Consider the following 18,470-nt stretch of genomic DNA (forward strand, 5'->3'; position numbering starts at 1 on the left):
AGGCAGCGGGGATCCACTGAAGGCTTGTGTGAAGGGCTGTGATGTGGTCAAAGCTCCCTTTCGGGAGGTTAATCCTGCAGTGGCGGAAGGGGGTGAGGAGGGACTTCCGTCAGGAGACTGGGGTCACGGTCCAAGCTGTATTTAAGGAAACACGTGAGACAGCTATGAAACCAGCCAAATGTCTTGTGAGACTTATCTCAGTTCCTGCAGGAAACAGTTTCTCAAATAGAGGAGCAATTTAGGGATGACATGTAATAAGAATTTTCCTTGATGAATCAACAAAGCTCCTTTAAGATTAGTGTATCTGTGGAGGTTTATTTGTGCAGTGTATATTAGTTTGTCGTGTGTGATATTACTGTCTTGTAGTTAAAAGCATGGACTCTGGATTCAAAGCGCAGCCTCCCACTTATTAACTGTGAGACCTTAGGTGAACCACTTAGCCTTGCCGCGCCTCAGTGCCTGCCACCTTCACAAAGGTTAACGTCTTCGTCGTTGTTCTCATCATGATCATCACTTGTAACATTTATTTATAACAAATTAAGTGTCTTACTTCACAGAGATATAGGATCTTTTCAGCATCCTAAGTATTCCCCCTTAAGAATTGCATTTGGCCGACAGTTAACAGACACTCTCCCCGCCACGGTCTTGAACCCCTAAGGGCTTACTTTCTAAACAAGAAGACTGCAGGTAGACAGTTGCTGGCATTGCTTTGATGTCTTCAGGATGTCAGGGTAACTGAGATTCTTTTGGTCTCCCTCCTTCACGGGCTCAAGATGGCTGCTGCCACTCCAGCCACCGTGTCTGTCTCACTGAAGGAAGAAGAATGAAGGGTGGAAGGTCAAAAGGGTACCTACCGGTTCGATAAGCTCTCTTTAAAATTCCTTCCTAGAAACCCTACCTAAGGGCTTCCACTAATATCTTATTGGCCATCTCTATCTTCAGGGGTTGCTGGAAAAGCTAATTTTCTCCAGGCACTTTGCTCCCCTCAAAAATACAGATGTTCTGCTGTTACTAAGAAAAAAGAGAAGGATGGATATTCTGTGGGCAGCTAGCGGTCTCTGCCACCATGGGACCTCGCTGCAGGAAAACTACCTCAGGGGCTTCAAAGAATTTTGTCTATTTCTACAGTAGCAGTTGATTGCCTTCTCCCAGATTGAGAGCTTCTGGTAGTCTAATCAGTTAAGTTTTTAGCATATTGTAAGTTTTTGCCTTGAAGAAGTTTGTTCAAGAAAGAAAAGACAATTACAGAAAGAGATGGTAACATAGGATGTTTTCAGCTCAATTAATTGTCAGTGTAGGTGTAGGGAGGAGTTGTAGTTTATACCTAAGATCCACTCTGTGGGTCACATAACAGGTGCTGTCTGACCAATGGTGAGGAAGACTTTGTCATCTGGTCCATATCCTGTCGTCATGTTTCTATATGTATAGTCAGGCTGACAGTAATATAAAAACACAATAAATATATACGAGATGCAAAGAAGGAAGGTAATCAGCCTGATTCTGTAGATAAGAAAGACATCAGGCAAGAGTTACACATAAAGAAGGACCATGGCAATGAGCTGTAAGGACCTGCATAACCTCAAGTCCGAGTCAGAGCTGAAAGAAAGCCCATGAGCGCTATCTAGTAAGATCAACTCCCGGAAGTAGGAATTTTCAGCTCTAGGCTTAGAGCTGCAGTAACTGATGTATATAACTGAAAAAACAACTTACCCTCTCTGTGCCCAAGTTTTTTGTTTCAGTTGTGGTGAAATACACGTAACATAAAATTTACCATCTTCACCATTTCTAAGGGTACAGTTCAGTGGCACTGAGCACATTCACATGGGGTACCCGTCACCACCATCCATCTGCAGAGCTTCTTCATCTTCCCCAGCTGAACCTCTATGAAACAGTACCTCCTCATTCCCTCCCCCCAACCCCTGACAACCAACATTCTACTTTGTCTCTATGATTTTGACTGTTCCAACTCCCTCAGATGACTGGAATCATCTAATACATGTCCTTTTGTGAGTGGCTTCCTGCACTAGGAATAATGTCTTCAAGGTTCATCCGTGGTGCAGCATGCGTGGAACTGTCCTTCCTTTATTGAGGCTGAATAATATTCCATTGTTTGCATGCACCACATTTTGTTTGTCTGTTTGTTTGTTGATGGACACTTGGGTTGCTTCCACCTTTAGGCTATTACAAATAATGGTGCTGTGAGCATGAGTGCACAAATATTTCTTTGAGACTCTGCTTTCAATTCTTTTGGGTGTATACCCTGAAGGAGAATTGCTGGATCATGTGGTAATTCTATTTTTAATTTTTGGAGCAACAGCCATACTGTTTCCCAGAGCGGCTGCAGCATTTTGCATTCCTCCTGGCGGTGCACAAGGGTTCCAGGTTCTCCACATCCTCACCAGCACTTGTTTTCTGTGGTTTTGACAGTGGCCATCCTAATAGGAGTGAGGTACCTACGCAAGTTTTCAAGCAGTATCAGCAGTGCCTCCAGATTAACTTCCTTTTGAGTCACTGCTCCTCTGCTTAATTCTTGTATCTTCTTGAGCGAGTAACTTAGCCCGAGAGCCTCAATTTCAGTTTCCACTCAATATAAATGCTCATATGGAGGGGTTGTATGGATGTTGATGAGATAAAGCCCTAAGCTATATGCTCATTCAAGTATTAATTTTACTGCCCTGGAAAAGCTAAAAGCATTAACAAAGTACACTCTTGTTAATATTCCTGTTGTTCCTACCTATAGATCTCCTCCCACATCTTAACCCAAAACACGATGTTTCCAAAGTGTTATAGTGGAAAAGGCATTGGTCTTGGAGCTAGAAGGCATGGAACAGCATTCCAGCTTTCCCACTTGCTAGTCAAGAGGCCTTAGACAAATATCTGGGTCTTATTTTCTTTATCTTTTAAAAAAAGGCATAACTGTGGGCACCTCAGGGGACTAGATTTTTATACTTAACCTCTCCCTAACTCCCCACCACAGCCTAAAGTTTTTTTCCCAGCTTTATTGGGATGTTACTGACATGTAACACATGCAAGGTTAAGGCGTACAAGTGTGATGATTTGATACACCTGCGTATTGCAAGATGAGTACCACGATAAGATTAGCTGACACCTCCATCATCTCAAAAATTACCATTTTGGGGCCTCCCTGGTGGTGTGGTGGTTAGGAATCTGCCTGCCAATGCAGGGGACATGGGTTCGTTCCCTGGTCCAGGAGGATCCCACATGCCGTGGAGCAACTAAGCCCGTGCGCCACAACTACGGGGCCTGCTCTCTAGAGCCTGTGAGCCACAACTACTGAGCCCGTGTGCCACAACTACTGAAGCCCGTGTGCCTAGAGCCCATGCTCCACAACAAGAGAAGCCACCGCAATGAGAAGCCCGCACACCGCAATGAAGAGTAGCCCCCGCTCACCGCAACTGGAGAAAGCAAACAGCAACAAAGACCCAAAGCAGCCAAAAATAAATAAATAAATAGATAAGTAAATACATTTATATAAAAGTAATTACCAGTTTTCTTGTGTGTGGTTATAACATTTAAGATCTACTCTCTTAACAACTTTGGAGTAAAGAATACAGTCCGTTATAGTCACTGTGCTGTACATTGGACCCCCAGAATTGATTCGTCTTCTAGCTGGGAGTTTGTACCCTTTGAGCAGCATCTCCTCATCCCCCTGCCCCCTGCCCCAGGCCCTGGCGACCACCGTTCTACACTCTGTTTCTCTGAGTTTGACTTTTAAAAATTCTTTATGTAAGTGAGAACATAAGGTATCTAATGCCTTTGGCTTCTTCCTCTGAGCATAACACCTTCACAGTCCATCCACGTTGTGTCAAATGGCAGGATTTCCTTCTTTCTCACGGCTGAATGACGTCCCATCGTCTCCACACACATCATGGATCTTGAGATTCTTATCCGCTCATCTGCTGACGGACCCTTAGGTTGTATCCCCGTCTTGGCTGCTGTGAATAACGCTGCTGGGAACCTGAGGATGCAGATGTCTCCTCAAGATCCTGTTTTCATTTCCTTCGGATAAACACCCAGAAGTGGGATCCCAGCAGCCTCCTTTTTGCTGCCACCCTGTGACTTTCCATGCTTTCTTCACGCCTGAAGTTCCAGCTTCCCTGCAAACGGCTCTGCTGCCCTCAGCTCTCACGGTGACTCTTCCAATCGCCAAGTCCGGAGAGCGCGGGGCCTCGTCCTCCCTGACTTGCAGCATCTGAGCGTGTTTACTGCTCCCTTTGTGACCTTACCCCCTTGGCTCCTGGGACAGTGCTTCCCTCTGATTTCCTGTGTCCTCCGGAGAGTTATCTCTCAGCATCCTGTTTCTCCCCTTCTCCTAATTCTCCGTGCTCTCTCGGGGCGGGGCACCACCCACGGCACATGTTCCGACGAGCCTCGAATGTGTATTTCCAGACCTCATTTTCTTTCTTTTTTTTTTTTTTTGACCAGGGAATATCTGTTTTATTATTTATTTATTTATTTTACATCTTTATTGGAGTATAATTGCTTTACAGTGGTGTGTTAGTTTCTGCTGGCTAACAAAGTGAATCAGCTCTACGTATACATATATCCCCACATCCCCTCCCTCTTGTGTCTCCCTCCCACCCTCCCCAGCGCCCCCCCCCCCCCCACAAGGTTAACCGCACTTCCTGAGCAGCGGGTTCGTCCTTACCGCCCCCTCCTCGGGCCTTTTCCGGGAGCGCTGGGACCGCTCATCCTCTGCACCCCGCTCCCACCCCAGCGCCCTCGGTCCAGCCTCTAGATCCTCCTGACGGTTAACCTTGCTCTTCCTGTTTTGCTTCTGCGCAGCCCTGGGATTTGGGGCCTAGTTGCCTCGCAGGGTATGGCCGGGCCTTCCCCGGGGTTAACCTGCTTCACCGTTGTGTCTGGACCCCTCCCTGCCTGTTCCTCTAACTCCGCCTGAGTTCCCATCAGGCCATCAGTCCCACCATCCAGACACCTTTTACCAAGGCCAGAGATCTGGCTGTCACTGGGGACTCCCGCTTGTCCCTTTCCCTCGTGACCTGCAGCTGAGGGTCCCTGAGCTTCTGAAACTGCTTCTGCACGGCTCCCGTGTCCTCCCCTCCTCTGTGTCCTCGATGCCGCTTTCCTTTTTCAGGCTGTGGTCATCTCTCCTTGTCACTGTTGCCTGAGTCCTCGTCCTGTCGCTTTGGCCCCATCCTTGCCTTCTCCCTGGCGTCCTCCACTCCGCCGCTAGACCCTCCACCGCTGCTGCTCTCAGCTGTCTAGAACGCGTGCCCCCTTGAAGATCAAGGTCTTTTCCCTCTGAAGGGCACACACAAGCCTCTGCCTCTGTTCTTGCTGTCCTCACCTCCTGCCTCTCAAACCCCTTCACTGCTGAGCTACAGCAAAGCACTTGGGGTTGTTTTTCATGCTGGTGTGTGTTTGCATGCGTTGTTTTCTGCCAAGAAGACTCTCTCTACCTTGATGGGAGGTAGAAATTCCCAGTCATCATTTAAGACTCAGCTCCATCCCAGTTGTCTCTGTCTTAAGGAGAACAGCCAACACTTGCATGTGCTTCCTGTGTGCCAGCCGCTGCTTTAAATGCTCTACATGAATTAATTTGCTGAGTCCTCAAAACAACCTGTAGGGTAAGCACCATTATTATCACTCTCATTTCACAGTTGGGAAACGGAGGCACAGAGAGGTTAAATGTCTTGCTCAGGGTTATGCTGCTAGCTAGTGGCTAGCAGGGATCTGAGGACAGGCAGTCTCACTGTAGACTTTGGGCTCTGAACCACTAGAGCAGTGCTGGCTGCATCAGACAGAGGTGGCCACTTCCTCCTGGGCTGCCCTGCCCACACCTGACTCACACACAGCTCTATTATGGTATTTGGTACACTCTCCTCCACGTACACAGGGAGCCCCTAGTTGTGCTTATGTCCTGGGTGCAGGGACCCTAGCCACAGCCATCAGAGAAGAAAAAGAAATAAAAGGAATCCAAATTGGAAAGGAAGAAGTAAAACTGTCACTGTTTGCAGATGACATGGTACCATACATAGAAAATCCTAAAGCCGCTACCAGAAAACTACTAGAGTTCATCAATGAATTCGATAAAGTTGCAGGATACAAAATTGATATACAGAAATCTGTTGCATTTCCATACACTAACAATGAAATATTAGAGAGAAATTAAGGAAACAATTCCATTTACCATCCCATCAGAAAGAATAAGATACCTAGGAATAAACCTACTGAAAACTGTATGATGCTGATGAAAGAAATCAAAGATGACACAAACAGATGGAGGGATATACCATGTTCCTGGATTGGAAAAATCAATATTGTGAAAATGACTCTACCACCCAAGGCAGTCTACAGATTCAATGCAATTCCAATCAAATTATCAATGGCGTTTTTCACAGAACTGGAACAAAAACAATTAAAATTTGTGTGGAAACTCAAAAGACCCCGAATAGTCAAACGATCTTGAGAAAGAAGAACGGAGCTGGAGGAATCAGGCTCCCTGACTTCAGCCTATGCTATTAAGCTGCAGTCATCAAAACAGTATGGTACTGGCACAAAAACAGACGCATAGATCAATGGAACAAGATAGAAAACCCAGAAATAAACCCATGCACTTATTAATCTATGACAAAGGAGGCAAGAATATAATACAGTGGAGAAAAAAGACAGTCTCTTTAATAAGTGGTGATGGGAAAACTGGACAGCTGCATGTAAAAAGAAGGAAATTAGAACATTCTCTAACACCATGTACAAAAATAAACTCAAAATGGATTAAAGACCTAAATGTTAAGACCAGATACTATAAAACTCCTCGAGGAAAACATAAGCAGAACACTCTTTGACGTAAATCACGGCAGTAATCTTTTGGATCCGTTTCCTAGAGTAACGGAAATAAAAACAAAAATAAACAAATGGGACCTAATTAAACTTAAAAGCTTTTGCACAGCAAAGGAAACCTTGAGCAAAGAAAACGAAAAGACAGCCTATGGAATGGGAGAAAGTATTTGCAAATGATGCGACTGCAAGGGCTTAATTTCCAAAATATACAGACAGCTTATACAGCTCAATATCAAGAAAACGGGCAGAAGACCTAAATAGACATTTCTCCAAAGAAGATACACAGATGGCCAACAGGCACATGAAAAGCTGCTCAACATCACTATTTATTAGAGAAATAAAAATCAAAACTACAATGCAGTACCACCTTACACGGGTCAGAATGGCCATCTTCATAAAGTCTACAAATAATAAATGCTGGAGAGGGTGTGGAGAAAAGGGAACCCTCCTACACTGTTGGTGGGAATGTAAATTGTTGCAGCCATTATGGAGAACCATATGGAGGTTCCTTAAAAAACTAAAAATAGAATTACCATATGACCCAGCAATCCCACTCCTGGGTATATATCCAGAAAAGATGAAAACTTCTGTATCCCCGTGGTCCAGTGAGGCACATGGTCCATACTCATCTAATATTTTTTGAAAGAATACCTGAAGGAATATATTAAAAATTAGTTGAATGAATGATTAATGAAAACATTTTGGGTAAGGTGTAAAGCAGGTGTCAGCCAACTACCGGGAGATCTGGCCTGCAGCCTGTTTCTGCGTTACCTACAAGCTAAGAATTTACAGATGAATATTTGCAGTAGAGCTGCTGATAGGGAACGTGAACTCTAAAAGCCAACTAGATGAAATGTTATCCCTCCCAAGATTTCTGTTCTTCCTTATTGGTAGATCTGTTACATTCAGTTGGCGTGACTGCTGAATTAGGTCAATATCAAATTTGAGGATATTTGTGTGTTCCCTTATTATGTAAGTACCTACATAATATCCTCAATTTTGCCTCTTGGCCTGCAAAACCTAAAATATATAATCTCTGGCCTTTTACTGCTGACCCCTGCTCAAAGTTCTATTTAAATAACAGTGTTACTGCTATTGTTGTCATGTATTATGATGGGAGCGGGGATTAAAAAATGTGAAATGTTTAGGACACATTTGTCTGATTAAATGGGACACAGTTTGTGAAGCATTGGACAGTAAGTGCTAAACAAATGTGATCTTTCTCTCTCCTGCTCCTAGACCTAATTTAGGGTAATGCCTGGTTTGTTGGTTTGACAGCAGGTGACAATTCAGTGTGCGGTATCACGCTTCACTCGGTTATACTGGGGGTCAGTCAGTAGTGTTTAGGACAGATTGTATACAGTTTGAGTTGAAGACACAATCTTTTTCACATTATGAGGTCCCCAAATTCCTGATGGCAGTGACCTGGGACTGCAGGATATCTAATTACTCATGATGCCAGTGGGGAAAAGGAAAACTCCGCAGGACCCATACACAAGCCTAGTATCTATACATAAAAAAAGACTATTTATAGGCTTGTGTCAACATATATGTTTTTCCTACTGGTCTTCGATCTTTAATGTCTTTAAAAATTTCTATTCAGAGTGTTTTTCTGTTCATTTTTCATTTTGTTAAGGAGAAACTATAAATAAAACTTAACAATGCCACCGTTTTCCATTAGCTCTAATGGCTTTGTGACAGGATGAAAGCTCGTGTAGTGTAATATTTGATTTTTCTCTTCCTCACATGCTGTCAGTTAGAAATATTACAAACTCTTCTGTACTGAAGGGAAAAGCTTTTGAGTGCAAATTAAAAAAAATGTGCATTACATCATGTGAAACCTTAGTAACTTTTGGAAGCTATTCTAAATCACACACGTTCCTTTGTCTTTTTATTGTTGTTTCTCTTATATTCATAATCTCAGCCCCAAGCTGCAGTGTAGCTTCCAAAATAATTTTAGAAATCTAAGAGCCAGTGTTTTTATTTCATCATGCTTCAAATTTACCTTGAATGAAAACCTGCATTTTTTAGGTTATTATTCTGGAGCCGATTGTACATTTTAATCAGAACATTTAGGCCTAGAAGGGGCCAACCACCTTGTTTACAAGAAAGAAAGATGAGGAGAGAGATTATGAAATATGCTCATGGTCATATGACTAGACAGTGGTGGAGTGAAGACAGGACAAGACCCACACACTCATATTTCCTAGTTGAAAATTTTCCCTTTTGTAAGTTTACAGGGATGAAATCATCCAGAAACTTGGGTGGGAAAAAATAATAAAGATCCAAGTTCTTATTTGTAAACTTAAGCTATTATGATTTAAATGATTTCCAAATCTGTAGAAACCTGAAATTAAGTCAGTAGTTTTAGGAAAACAGTAACAATGCACTTTGAAAAAGCACTGAATTTCACATTGATGTTTCTACAGACACATTTTCTTGGGATTTTACATCCTCATTCAGAGTGTTAGGTGATGTTAAAATACTAGGCTCTTGGCATCCAAATACAGCGAGATGGGGGCCTTTTGTTGGCTCAGGGGCTCTCAGGTGGGGTCTCCCGGGCTTGTCGAATGGGAGGGGCCATAGCTGTTTTGCAGACACAGGGCCCCTGTGTCTTTGCACAGGCAGCATGGCATAAACTCTTGGGGACCCTGTGCATTTGTGCAGTGGATCAATTTAGAACATAGCCTGTAAATCTGTGCCTATTCTTTTTCTTCTTTTTATTAATGTGCTTTTTCTTAAGACAGCTGCCTGCATTAGCTTCCGGGCAAACTGGGAGTAGCTGAGTAAGGATAGAAGGGCTCAGAAGCACATATTAAGGTAGTTGATCACTTCTCGTAGTTTACCTAACATTTAAGGAAACCCATACCCTTTCCCATTCTAGAAGCTCTCACAGACATGAACTGAATGTTTCCAAAAGCTGTAGTGCAGTGTGCAGCTTGAATAAATATAGTGCTTGTCTGCCCAGGGAAGTCACCGCGTCTGCCTGTCCTGGCTCCAATCCCAGATCAACACCACCATGTTCTTCCTTACATGCAGTTGTTTGGTTAGCTTTTTTCACTGTTGAGCTTTTTGAGAAATTAATTAACAGAGTTGAGCTTTTAGATTTTGGCCATTAAGGATAATTCGGTGATTTCTTTTGGAATGCAAGACTTGAAATGGGACAGATCTCTCTACAGAGCAAGAAGCATCAAGCAAGGATAGTCACTAATACTGTACTTACTGCACTTATGTGGGTAGCTGCCGAAAGCATCCTCATTTTCTGGAACACTGTGTTCTGACTCTAGTCTGTACATCTGCTGTATCTTTCTAGCCAAAAGAAAGTGGAACGTTGTGAAAATATCAGGTGAGTTTGGGGCCAGTTAGACGGTTATTTCCAGTCACAAATTTACTTTTGCCTGATTAACCTATCAGTTAATGGCGTATGGTTGCTCCTGGAAAGAGTTTAAAATGTGAAATATTTATCGGGAAACTCAGTGTGCGTGTTAACTTAGTTACTGAGTTCAAGGAGGGGCAGGCGGCCCATGCTGGTCCTCGAGGGTACTGGAGTTAGGTGGGTATCCCGTCTCAGTGGTCAGGGCTGGGGCTCTGGTCAGGGCACAGCTGCGTAGGCTGGCATCGAATCTGGATGATCACAGACAGATGAGAACTGAAGAGCCAGGTGTGAACAGGGGCTCCCCACAGGAGAATGTAGTCCCGAGGAAAGTCTTGGCTAGGGAGCTGAGTCAGTCGGACAGGTGTCAGGTAAGGCACGATCAAGGCTGAAGATGTGAGAGGAGGCTGCATTAGTCATGGCCCATGCAGTCAAATAGGAGCCCTTTAATGCAAGGACTTAGTTACAGAGGTCTTTGGAAGATCCGAAAGCCAAATAGGGGGCGGTGTGGTTACCCAGAGATTGGCGATAGTGGGAAACCAGGGCCACCCTGAGGCTGGTGGAACAGAGGCCAAGAGCTGGATCTCCACGGAGGCTCACAGAGGCAGCTGGGGCCATGGAGGGAAGGCCTGTCTGGTGCCGCTGCTAGAGGTACCACCCAAAGCAGAGAGAGGAAAGAGAAGAGATAGTCCGGCCTCTTCCTCCCGTCCGTCCTCCAGCCTTGCACCTCACCCTAGCTGGAGCCGGTCGGCAGGTGAGTCTGGAAAAGGTGGCTTCCAGGGGAAGGCCCGTGACCAGCAGTAGGCCCGAGGCTGGGGCAGGGCTGGAGGGAGACGCGCTCCTGGCGAGTTTCGTGCTTGCCCGGTGCGTCTACAGGAGCAGCAGAGCAAGCCTTCCACGAGGGTGACCGAGCCCGAGCATTGGGCCCCTCACAGGGGGAGACGGCGCTGCTTCTCCAGCCTGATGGGAGCTCAGCCAGGTGCGCGGGCAGTGACGCCGTCTCAGGGTTCCGACCGCCGCGTGAAGGCGCAGTAGCTGGCCTTCAACCAGGGCTCCCCAAACCTCCCTGGATCAATGATGGAGAATTCCGTGACAGTGAGAACTAAAATAAAGTTCTGTAAAGAAGGCTCCTTTCATGCCTTTCTGTCCTGGATGGCTGCAGAGCCAACCCTTTTCTGAATCAGTCATATAAATTCCCAGCCGTGAACTAGGGTGTGTTCCCGTCTGTGTCCCCCTTCCAGCCGCTCCAGGTAGAACAGTTGCCATTTTAATCATCCCGTCACCATTGTCAGCACCCCCATTGTCCTCGTCACAGAGATTGAACACCTGTCAGTAGAACCTTGTGTCACCTGCATTGCGGGGAAGGGGTGAGGTGAGCTGAGTTCAGCTCTTTGTAACCATGATAATTGTCATTTACTGAACTATTAACACACACCAGGCACTGTGCAAAGTGCTTTAAGAACAGCTGGGCCAGAAATTAGGAGTTTGGGATGAACACATACACACTACTACATATAAAATAGGTAAACAACAAGGACCTACTGTATAGCACAGGGAATTCTACTCAATATCTTGTAATAACCTATAATGGAAAAGAATCTGAAAAAATGTATTTAAATATGTATAACTGAATCCCTTTGCTGTAAAACTAACTTAAAACTAACACATTGTAAATTAACTGTACTTCAATTTAAAAAAAAAAAAAAAAAGAACAGCTGGGCCATGGTTCTCAGACCTTAGTGTGAATCAAAATCACCTACAGGGCTGATTAAAATGCAGGCAGCTTCTGCACCTTACGGGCTCCCACTCTGTTTCTGACTCAGCGGGTCTGGGTGGGGCCTGAGAATGTGTGTTTCTCACTAGTTTCCAGCTGCTGCTGCTGGTCTCGATGCCCTTTGAGAACCACAGCACGAGTGCCTTGGTTCCTCACAAAGTTACGGGCGGGTGTTGTTATGTCCATCCTACAGTGGAAGAGCCGAGGTGGGAGCGGTCACGTCACTGGTTCAGGGCCACGTGGCTGTGACGCGGTAGCGGGAGGTCCTTGTGTGCGTCCGCTGCTGGTGTCCCCCAGGTTTGGCCACGGTCAGGCCTGGACTATTGTTAGGGCTTTGGTGTTGCAGGACTGGACGGTGCCACCCTTGGTGGCCACCTGTGGCATTCGTAGTTTGGTCTTACAGCCCTAGTGAGTTTTTTTCTTAAATTTTATTCTGTGGTGGAAGTGAATTGATGGGTTACATTTTTTTAAAAATTGAAGTATAGTTGATTTTCAATATCGTGTTAGTTTCAGGTGTACAGCACAGTGATTCCGTTATACATATATTATACATATCTATTCTGTTTCAGATTCTCTTGCCTTATAGGTTCTTACAAAATATTGAGTATTGTTCCCTGTGCTATATAGTAGGTCCTTGTTGGTTACGTGGGTTACGTTTTTAAAAACACTGGGTCCTGTTTGGATTGGTTAGTGGACTTTTGCTTTTGGTACAAACGCCCCTGCTGACTGAGGCTGGCTGTGCTGTCTGAGGCTGTGAGGCCTCGGAGCCCCACTCCACGGCCCTCGGGGGGGACCCTCCGCATGACCAGCTGACCTCTGGACTGGGAACCCCCAGCCCCGGGCCCACCGCCTGCAGTGTGGACATTCGCCACCGCGCTCAGACCTCTTTCCTTCTACCTCGGGGTGTGGCCTGTTGCCTGGCATTTTGTTTCATAATAACGGAGGATATTTTTAATAAAATCGGCCTCCCACGTGGATGGATGCTGTGGCCATTCCCAGTAACCCTCACAGAGTCACAGAGTCGTGAATTCTCATCCCTGATCTCGGATACAAAACCCACAAACTCTGCCTAACTCCCCGAATCACCCACTGAGCAAAACCGCCCACGGGAAGACATAGGGCATGAGGGATAAAGAGGGTGAGAGTGTGCGTGACACGCCACCTCCTTCCCTGCCGGATTTGAATCACGTATGAATTATTAATTCCAAGTATCTTTATTGTTCCGTCTGCAAACTGCATGGTGAATTCCAGCCATGTATTTTTAAACAGCTCTATTCGAGCAGATTTGAGTATCTCATGTAGTTTATTACAAGTGGGCTTTGCTTATAAAGGAAAAAGCTGTTTTATATATGGTTTCTCTTCTTTCATTTTGGGGACCTGTAACCAAGTTCTGAGCGAGGAGAAATGCGAGCTGTTTGTAATAGTTCCGTATATCACATTCGCAGAAGCTTCCATCATGTTTCCTGTGCGGAAGTAGCGAGCTAAGACTCAAAGTAGAGAAATCAGTGTGCTAGGACCTGGATTAGATTAGAAAAATGGATGAATTTGTAACAATGTAGATAATTGATTTGGATGATAAAGGTTTAAAACAGCTTTACTTGGCTATTAATGCAGTTAATGGTGGCCTTCTGGAAAGAAAAGATGGAAAATTATATTTTCTCTTACTTTAGAAATCAATTCCAAAAGTATTCGTGTATTAATTGCTAATCAATATTAGGCAATCTACTAGAAAATAACTGCTTGTGACCTTTTATTTAAAACACAGTTTTCTTCAGACTCTCACAAGTTTGTACCTGCAGTTTTCTAGTTATCTCTAAAATACAGTACTGTACTTTATGTAATACGTTTAATACATAGAAAATTCTCACCATCTTTCATTTAGAATTTCTAAGTGGAAGCAGAATTTTCTGCAGTCCCGTGTATGTTATTTATTGCCGCATAGCAAACCTTCCTCAAACATAGCAGCTCAAAACAACAACAGTCATTTATTATTTACGCACAAACAGACGACTTGGGCAGAGCTTGCCCTGGGAGGCTTGCACACCACGCAAGGCATGCAGGTCATGCATTCAAGGAGGGGGGAGGGGAGGGGATGGAGGAGGGAGATGGGGATGGGAGGGGAGAGGGGAGGGGATGGAGGAGGGAGGTGGGGATGGGAGGGGGAGGGGAGGGGATGGAGGAGGGAGGTGGGGATGGGAGGGGGAGGGGAGGGATAGAGGAGGGAGATGGGGATGGGAGGGGGGAGGGGAGGGGATGGAGGAGGGAGATGGGGATGGGAGGGGGAGGTGAGGGGATGGAGGAGGGAGATGGGGATGGGAGGGGTAGGGGAGGGGATGGAGGAGGGAGGTGGGGATGGGAGGGGTAGGGGAGGGGATGGAGGAGGGAGGTGGGGATGGGAGGGGGAGACGAGGGGATGGAGGAGGGAGATGGGGATGGGAGGGGTAGGGGAGGGGATGGAGGAGGGAGGTGGGGATGGGAGGTGGGAGGGGAGGGGGTGGAGAATCCTCTTCCAAGACTCTACTTGTCCCTCTCCCTGTGAGACCCTCTGCGGGTGCCTGAGCTCTCTCATACTATGGGAGCTGGGTTCTGGGAGCCATCATCCTGGTGGAACCAGGTAGTGAGCTGCGATGTCCTCTTCCTGCCAACCTTGGGAGTCTCAGGGCGTGACTTCTGTGTTACGTTGTAGGTTGGGGACCACAGACTGTACCTGTTGACAAGAGGAGGGCCACCCCCTATCAGGAGCCTCTGGTGAACATTTAGCTGTGGCTTCTAAATGGAAGACTTAAAAAAAATTTTTTTTATTGAAGTATAGTTGATTTACAATGTTGTGTTAATTTCTGATGTACAGCAAAGTGGTTCAGTCATACCTATGTATATCCTTTTTCATATTCTTTTCTATTATTGTTTATCACAGGATATTGAGTATAGCTCTCTGTGCTCTACAGTAGGACCTTATCATTTATCCACGCTGTGTATAATAGTTTGCATCTGCTCACCCCAAACTCCCAATTCTTCCTTCCCCCACCTCCCTCCTCCCCCTTGGCAACCACAAGTCTGGTCTGTTTCTCTTTTGTAGATAAGTTCTTTTGTGTCATATTTTAGATTCCACGTAGAAATGATATCATATATTTGTCTTTCTCTTTCTGACTTACTTCGCTTAGTATGATAATCTCTAGGTCCATCCATGTTGCTGCAAATGGCATTATTTCATTCTTTTTTATGGCTGAGTAGTATTCCATCGTAAACATGTACCACATCTTCTTTATCCGTTCCTCTGTTGATGGACATTTAGGTTGCTTCCATGTCTTGGCTATTGTGAATACCAAGTGGAAGACTTTTGATGGCTTGTTGATCAGGAGAGGCTGCCCGGCTTCCTCTGATCACACAGCCCGATTGGACTCAATCTGGGCCTAGCAGGTACTGCTGAGCAGTGTTCTTCAGGGGTGCACTGCTGTGGGCCCAGGTGAGCTTGGCGAGGCCGTCCTGTTGGGGTGGAAAGGACGGAAGTCAGGCTGCGAGGCCACCGGGAGCCATGGGATGACAATGGCGATGCAAAGACAGCAAGTGTGGTGGTGCGTTCACAGTGCTTAGCCCACGTTTGAAGAAGATGGTGATGGTGGGCCAGGACAGCTGTCCTTTTCTTTTTCTTTTTTCTATTTTTTCTTTTTTCATGGCTGGGAGAGTTTGTAGGGTGAAGGGAAGGAGCCAATGCCAAGTGTCAGGTGGCATCCCATCCACCTATGTGACTTACTTCCTCTTTCAGTGCAAGGATCCTGCACCGTGCCTCACACCATAGACACTCTCTAAGTCTTTGCTGTAGAACAAAGGGATTCTGCCTGGAGAAAAGCATTGTTTATGGGGCAGCTCACCAGCTGTGGTGGCCTCTTTCCTTCCCCTTCAGGACGTAGCCCTTTGCCTGCCATTTTGTTTTGCAATAGACCAAAGAGATTTTAAATACAAATCAATACCCCATGTTGCTGGAAGCTGTGGCCCACCAGTGATCTCCACTGGAACTTGTGACAACTTCTTCTCCTCAGTCTCACCTCAGAGAACTCACCAGCAAACTCCACCTCTTCCCAGCTCACCCCCTTAAGCAGAAGAGCCTGTAGGAAGACCTGGGGCTTGGAGGGCTTCTAGAAGCCCTCACAGAGGGCCCCAGGACCAAACACTGATCTGGCCAGAGAGCTGTTTTTCTCGGAGCGTCAACTGGTCATCTGTAAAATGGGGTATGAACATCTACATCAGGGGATGTTGTGAGATAGATCACTCTTATAAAAATGCTCTCTAAACGGAAAATTGTGAACTGCAGAGTGCTATACAGATGTAAGGAACCCATTATTTGTAGTCCTGTAGGCCACTGTGGGCATTTACGTTTTATGAGAAACCTGATATTTTTCTCTGAAGGTCATATACTATCTGCTTCAGTCACTTTTCCATTTTTTTGACTAAATTGCCTGGAAGTATCAGCAGTTGAAAAATTGCAGTGATTTTTTGCTTCATGATCTACAGTTGCAATGGACACAGTAATGAGTATTCCCTCTAGGTAGTCATCTTCTTTCTAAGGGTAAAAATCACGGACTGGAGTAGATAATAGGACAGTAGCGTTTCAGTTCTGGAAACGTGTGTCTTCAGAAGCCAAACCACCTTAACGTGTGTTTTTCTGGCCCTTCTTTCTGTTAAATTTCACCACCACAGAGTAGGTACTGTTCTTAGCGTTTTTACATACCTGATCTCATCAACCTTCCCAGCTGGCAAGTTATTATAATCCCCATTTTACAGAAAAAGGAACTGAACGTCTGAGGAGTCTGCCTGATTCCAAAGGCTGGGCTCTAACCACAACCGTTCACTGCGTGGTATAAACGTGCAGTTACTTCATGAATTCTTATCGAGGACCTCCTCCCAACCGCGTTCCTGCTGCGGCGAGGTGCTTGTGATCACGGTGTTGCAGGGAAGTGTGAGGCACCCTGCGTCCCGGTTTCCAGGGCCTGAAGCTTGTGCAATGCGGTTTCTCTTTAAGAAAAAGAATATAAAAATTTGAATACAGTTAGATACGAAAGTGAATGTTTACTTAGAACGAGAAGAGGAGTCACAACACATCACGGGGCTCTGGAAATTCAGCTCCCTGTTTTTCTTCTGGGCTCTTTCGGCAGTTGGCCAGAAAAGCTTATACTAAAAAGGCTTCCCGATCAGATTGGAACGTGGCTCTTCTGCCTTCCCCGGGGCCACTGTGAGGGAGGGTCCCGCTGCTTACACTTCATTGGCCGCCCAGGGGAGGGAAGCAGGGCAGGGGAAGAGCCTGGGTCCCAGGGCTGTGGCCAGGGGCGGGGGCTTCTCTTCCGAGCTGCGAGCCTGGGACCCCCGGGAGTCAGCCAGCAGGGATGGAACAGTTCCTGTCCCACCCCAAGATGATACAGGCATTTGCTGGCATTTTCTTCTCAGAATTTTATGGTTTCATGTTTTGTCTTTGTCACATCTAGTTTAATCTGGTGAATGTTTCAGGGGTAAGGATCTAATTTATTATTTTTTCCAAGTTTTCACCAGGTGCTTCAATCCATTTGTTAACTAAACCACCCTGCCCAGTGATTTGAAATGCCACTTTTACCATATATTAAATTATTATTTATATTTGGATCTGTTTCTGGTTTTTCTGTTCTGTTCATTGATACACCTGTTTATTTCTAGGCCATTACTCCCTCAATTGTTGAACTTTAGTATATATTTTTATATTCGGAGGGTGGGGTCTTGCCCTGTCCCCTCAATAGCTTTTCTTTTAAAAAAGTTTCTTGACTCTTCTCACATATTTTATTATTCCAAGTGATGTTTAGAATCATTTTTTCCAAACTCCAGAAAAAAATTCTGTTCGGATTTGATTGGATTAATTTTAGATTATTTTCTAAAGACTTGAAATCTATATAATATTAAATTATGTTCTCCAGAAATGTGGTATTTCTCTTTATTCCATTTTCATTTTTCTGTGATTGGTGTGGGGTTTTTTTCTTTTTGGGCTTTTTGGCAAAATTTTAATATTCGGTTCTAGGTAGTAGTTTTTATTTTTGTTCTGAAAGGGATCTTATGTTCCTCTCCCATAATCTTTTGTAACTGGCTGTTGTTGGTATGTAGAAAGGCTTTTTACAAAAGAATTCGACACCTCATCAAACCCAGTTTTGGAGTGGTTTCTGATGAATGAAAATTCATGAGAAACACTATAATGACTGGCGCCTGTGCTGTGAGAGGAGGTCAGGGCCTGGTGGCCTCATCCTGGTGACCTGATCGGGCAGGATTCCTGATCATAACAGTTGTGATGGAGCAAAGTAGGGCAAAGGTTACGATGCACAGAACTTGTGGAATTTACTGAAATCACTGAGCGCCTGGCAGTGTGACCCACAGAGCACAGATCCCGCTGTAGCGCAGATCAGGTCACGTATCCTGAGCTGACACTGAACTTGGCCGTGTCCTGATACTACACGGCTGCTTCTCACTTGCCCTGACTGTCCTGTCTGA

At 45.3% G+C, this 18,470-nt stretch overlaps 1 protein-coding gene across 9 annotated transcripts in view; it reads left to right on the top strand.

Annotated features, from left to right (window-relative positions):
* Positions 1 to 18,470, top strand: part of CSGALNACT1 (chondroitin sulfate N-acetylgalactosaminyltransferase 1) — a 343,992-nt gene that overhangs the window by 66,252 nt on the left and 259,270 nt on the right. The window lies entirely within an intron of this gene.

The sequence above is a fragment of the Balaenoptera acutorostrata genome, chromosome 21 (assembly GCF_949987535.1).
Source record: "Balaenoptera acutorostrata chromosome 21, mBalAcu1.1, whole genome shotgun sequence".
NCBI lineage: Eukaryota > Metazoa > Chordata > Mammalia > Artiodactyla > Balaenopteridae > Balaenoptera > Balaenoptera acutorostrata.